The sequence below is a fragment of the Elephas maximus genome, chromosome 1 (genome assembly GCF_024166365.1).
Source record: "Elephas maximus indicus isolate mEleMax1 chromosome 1, mEleMax1 primary haplotype, whole genome shotgun sequence".
In the NCBI taxonomy this organism is placed as follows: Eukaryota; Metazoa; Chordata; class Mammalia; order Proboscidea; family Elephantidae; genus Elephas; species Elephas maximus.
Genome location: NC_064819.1, coordinates 162,364,455 through 162,370,454, shown reverse-complemented (window position 1 = coordinate 162,370,454; position 6,000 = coordinate 162,364,455).

Below are 6,000 nucleotides of genomic sequence, written 5' to 3'. Positions count from 1 at the left end.
AGCTCACACAGGTCCATGCAGAGGTGAAAGGTACTCAAAGTCCACAAACTGTTTATGCCTGGACAGGAGCCACTTCTGTCCTGAGCTCCCCTGGTTAGTGGAGCTGGCAAATTATCTTTTCCCCCAATTGCAAATTTATTTCTTGTCCAAGGCCGGGAGGATTGCTCCACCTGCTCAACAGGGCATATCTCAGGCCCAGAGAAATCAACAGCCATGGAAGCCAGCTTCGGGATGGGGGACATAGTAAAATATATGAAAGTACTTTGCTGAGAGTGCCATTCTTCCCTGGTTCCAGAGGTGTGAGTAGACTGTGCGCCTGGCTACTTCTTTCTGTGGAAACCGTGGCCAAACACTGCTGCCTGAGCTGCAGCCACTCCCAGGAATGGTGCCTGAGGGAACCCAGCTATTCAGGTCCAGCAATTCCTCTCAGCTTCTGAACTGACTCTCCCATTTTCTAACTTTGCCTTTGATGTTCAGGGCTCCTAGGTCGTCATAGAAATAATTGTTTCACTTTTTTTTTCGGGTCTTTATTGTAAGAGGAATTGCCATTTTGGCCCCATTTCCATCTTTTGATTTCTTGATTGCTGCTTCCATGGGTGTTAATTTTGGATCCAAGTAAAATGAAACCCTTGACAACTTCAATCTTTTCTCTGTTTATTATGACTTTGCTTATTGATCCAAATGTGAAGATTTTTGTTTTCTTTATGTTAAAGTGCAATCCGTACTGAAGGCTGTGGTCTTTGATCTTCATTAGTAAGTGCTTCAAGTCTTCTTCACTTTCAGCAAGCAAGGTTGTGTCATCTGCATAATGCAGGTTGTTAATGAGTCTTCCTCCAATCCTGATGCTCTGTTCTTCATATAGTCCAGGTTCTCAGCTTATTTGCTCAGCATACAGATTGAATAGGTATGGTGAAAGGATACAATCCTGACACACCTTTCCCAACTTTAAACCACTCAGCATCCTCTTGTTCTGTTCGAACAACTGCCTTTTTAATCTATATACAGTTTCCTCATGAGCACAATTAAGTTTTCTGGAATTCCTGTTCACAGTGTTATCCATAACGTGGTATGAACACCTTTGCATAGTCGATAAAGAACAGGTAAACGTCCTTCTGATATTCTCTGCTTTCAGCCAGGACCCATCTGACATCAGCAATGATACCCCTGGTTCCACGTCCTCTTCTGAAACTGGCTTGAGTTTCTGGCAGTTCCTTGTCGATATACTGCTGCAGCCGGGTTTTGAATGGTCTTCAGGAAAATTTTGCTTGCATGTGATATTTATGATATTGTTCGATAATTTCTGCTTTTGGTTGGCTCGCCTTTCTTGGGTATAAGCATAAATATGGCTCTTTTCCAGTCAGTTGGCCACAAAGCTGTCTTCCGTATTTCTTGGCATAGACAAGTGAGCGCTTCCAGTGCTGTATCCAGTTGTTGAAACACCTCGAATGATATTCCATCAATTCCTGGAGCCTTGTTGTCTGCCAAGGCCTTCAGAGCAGCTTGGACTTCTTCCTTCAGTACCATTGGTTCCTGATCATATGTTACCTCTTGAAATGGTTGAGCGTCGACTAATTCTTTTTGGTATAATGACTCTGTGCATTCCTTTCATCTTCTCTTGATGATTCCTGCGTTGTTTAGCATTTTCCGCATAGAATCCTTCACTATTGCAACTCGAGGCTTGAATTTTTTCTTCAGTTCCTTCAGCTTGAGAAATACCGAACGTGCTCTTCGCTTTTGGTTTTCTATCTCTAATTTTTGCACATGTCATCATAATACTTTACTTTGTCTTCCAGACAGGCCCTTTGAAATCTTCTGTTCAGTTCTCTTACTTCTTCATTTCTTCCTTTCGCTTTAGCTGGTTGACATTCAAGAGCAAGTTTCAGAATCTCCTCTGACATACATCTTGTTGTTTTCTTTCTTTCCTGTCTTTTCAATGACCTCTTGCTTTCTTCATGTATGATGGCCTTTACGTCATTCTACAATTCTTCTGTCCTTCAGCCATTAATGTTTGACGCATCAAATCTATTCTTGAGATTTTCTCTAAATTCAGGTGGTATATACTCAAGGTTGTATTTTGGCTCTCGTGGATTTGCTCTGATTTTCTTCAGTTAGCTTGAACTTGCATATGAGCAATTGATGGTCTGTTCCACAGTTGGCCCCTGGCCTTGTTCTGACTGATGATATTGAGCTTTCCCACAGTCTCTTTCCACAGATGTAGTCAATTTGATTCCTGTGTGTTCTATCTGGTGAAGTTCAAGTGTAGAGCCACTGTTTATGTTGGTGAAAAAAGGTATTTGCAATGACGAAGTTGTTGGTCTTGCAAAATTCTGTCGTGCGATCTCCAGCATTGTTTTTATCACCAAGACCATGTTTTCTGACTACCAATCCTTCTTCTTTGTTTGCAACTTTCACATTCCAATCACCAGTAATTATCAATGCATGCTGACTGTATGTTTGATCAATTTTAGACTGCAGAAGCTGATAAAAATCTTCAATTTGTACATCTTTGGCAGTAGTAGTTGGTGCGTAAATTTGAATAATATTCATATTAACTGGTCTTCCTTGTAGGTGTATGGATACTATCCTATCACTGACAGCATTGTACTTCAGGACAGATCTTAAAATATTCCTTTTGACAACGAGTTGATCACCGTTCCTCTTCAAGTTGTTATTCCCAGCATAGTAGACTATATGAATGTCCAATTCAAAATAGCCTTTCCAGTCCATTTCAGCTCACTAACGCCTATGGTATCAAGTATATTTGTTTCATTTCATGAAATGGAAATGGAACAGAGTGAATAAGTATGGTGAAAGACACAACCTTGATGCACACCTTCCCTCACTTTAAACCATGCAATATCCTTTGTTCTATTGGAATGACTGCCTCTTTTTTTATGTACAGGTTCCTCATGAACACAATTAAGTGTTCTGGAATTCCCATTCTTCTCAATATTATATGGATCTCTTCCAGTCAGTTGGCCAAATAGCTGTCTTCAAAATTTCCTGGCATAGATGAGTGAACACCTCCAGTGCTACATCCTTTTGTTGAAACATCTCAATTGGTATTCCATCAATTCCTGGAGCCTTGTTTGTTGCCAATACCTTCAGTGTAGCTTGGACTTCTTCCTTTAGTACCATCGGTTCTTGATATATGCTACCTCTTGAAATGGTTGAACATTGTCTTAGCTACGTAGTGTTGCTATAACAGAAATACCACGAGTTGGTGGCTTTAACAAACAGAAATTTATTCTCTCACAGTCTAGGAAGCTAGAAATCCAAATTCAGGATGCCAGCTCCAAGGGAAGGATTTCTCTCTCTGTCGGCTCTGATGGAAGGTCCTTACCATCAATCTCCCCCTGATCAAGGAACTTCTCAGTGCAGAGACCCCAAGCCCAAAGGACATGCTCAGCTCCTGGCTCTTCCTGCTTGGTGGTAATGGTGTTCCTCTCCTCTCTGCTGGTTTCTCTCTTTTATATCTTAAAAGAGGCTGACTCATGATACAGTCTAATCCTTTAGATTGAATCCTGCTTCATTAACATAACTGCCTCTAATTCTGCCTCATTAACATCATAGAAGTTAGGATTTAAAACACATAGGATAATCACATCAGATCACAAAACAGTGGACAACCACACAATACTGGGAGTCATGGTTTAACTAAATTGATACACATTTCGCTATTGGTTTGGAAGGACATAATTCAATCCATAACAGTCTACCCTTTAAAAAAAAAATTCATGTCCTTGACCACACCGTAAAACACATTTACCTGCTCACATCACCCAAATGTCTTAAATCAACTTCAAACCCAAAATGTCATCTTTTTTAATATTCCTCTTTATCTGTGAAATCTACAATACAAGTTATCTGCTTCCAAAGTATAATGTTGGGACAGGCACAAGATAGACTTTTCTATTACAAATCAGAGAAATGGAAAAGAAGAGATAACGAGCATCAAGCAAGTCTAAAGCCCAGCAGAACAATTTACATCAGCTCTCAAGACTTGAAAATAACCCTCTATTCTCTGAGATCATTTAGGTAATGGCCTTGCCCTCCAGACTCTGGGTGCTGGCCACACTCCACAGATGCTGGATGGAGGCCCCTCAGCCCTGAGCTTCAACTCAGCCTTCCAGGCCCCTGGGATGGCAACTCTGCTCCTTCAGATTTGGGTGGCCCCATTCCTCTAGTCTTTCAGAGTAGTCACTCTACCCTCTTTGCCCTGGCAGGCCCCGTTCTTCTGCTTCTTAGATGTGTGTCATGGATTGAATTATGTCCCCCCAAAATATCTGTCAATTTGGCTAGGCCATGATTCCCAGTATTCTACGATTGTCTACTGTTTTGTCATCTGATGTGATTTTTCTGTGTGTTGTAAATCCTACCTCTAGGATGTTAATAAGGCAGAATTACAGGCATTTATAATGAGGCAGGACTCAATCTACAAGATTAGGTTGTGTTTTAAGTCAATCTCTTTTGAGAAATAAAAGACAGATGCGAACAGAAGGACGGGAGACCTCACACCACCAAGAAAGTAGTGCGAGGATCAGAGCATGTCCTTTGGACCCAAGGTCCCTGTGCTGAAAAGATCCTAGTCCAGGGGAAGGTTGATGACAAAGACCTTCCTTCAGAGCCAACAGAGACAGAAAGACTTCCCCTGGAGGTGATGCCTTGGATTTCGACTTCTAGCCTACTTGGCTGTGAAAGAATAAACTTCTGTTTGTTAAAGCCATTCACTTGTGGTATTTCTGTTATAACAGCACTAGATAACTAAGACAGCATGGCAGCTCCACCCACTCAGCTTTGGGCAGAGGATCTTACCCCATCTCATTGGCACTCTTGAATGGCAGCACCGCATTCTGGAACTGAGTTGATGAAAATCTGACTGTCTGAAACCTAGGAGGCTGTGGCCCTATCCTTTGAAACTGATGAAGCTCTGCTTCTTGTGCTTCTTGTCTCTTCAGTTTCTGCTTCTTGGTTCCTTGGCTTCTCAGCCCTTCAGGCTCTCTTGGGCTTGCCTGGCATCTGCCCTACTCAGGCATGTGTTCCAAAGCTCTTTAGCTCTACCAATAAGTGCCTGGAGGCACCTCACTCTGCCTGTAATCCTCGTCCTGAAGGCACTCAACTTTCACTCCATGGGTAGGCAAGTCTAGCTCCACCATTAAGTTCCCAGAGGCACCCCACTCTGCTAGCCATCCTGCACAAAGACACTCAGCTCTTCCTTCCATGAGTTGGCTCCTGCACCATCTGACGTCAATCTGCTGCCATTTCTCTGCTGTTTCTTCTTGCCATCTGAGCTGTCTCTGGTGTTATAGCTCTGCTCTCTTCTTCCTGAACTCTCAGCAGAATTATCTTTGATGTCTATAATTCTACCAATTGTCTCTTCAAGGCAATCTAGGTGTTTTCTGTTAGGCACCTTAAAACTCTTCCAGCCTCTACCCATTGAGTTTCAAAACTGCTTCCACATTTCGGGTATCTGTTAGAGAAGCACCCCACTCTCAGTACCAAATTCTATCTTAGTTATCTAGTGCTGCTATAGCAGAAATACTACAAGTGGATGACTTAAACAAACACAGATTTATTTTCTCATAGTCTAGGAGGATAGAAGTCCAAATTCAGGGTGCCAGCTCCAGTAGAAGCCTTTCTCTCTTTGTCAGCTCTGAGGGAAAGGCCCTTGTCATCAATCTTCCCCTAGTCTAGGAGCTTCTCAGCACAGGGACCCCAGGTCCAAAGGATATGCTCAGCTCCTGGCTTTTCTTGTTTGGTGGTAATGAGGTCGCTCTCTTCTCTGTTAGATTCTCCCTTTTATATTTCAAAAGAGATTGACTCAAAATGCAACCTAATCCTGTAGATTGAGTCCTACCTTATTAATATACCTGCCTCTAATCCTGACTCATTAACTTCATAGAAGTTAGAATTTACAACACATAGGATAATCATGTCAGATCACAAAATGGTGGACAACCACACAACACTGGGAATCATTGCCTAGCCAAGTTGACATGT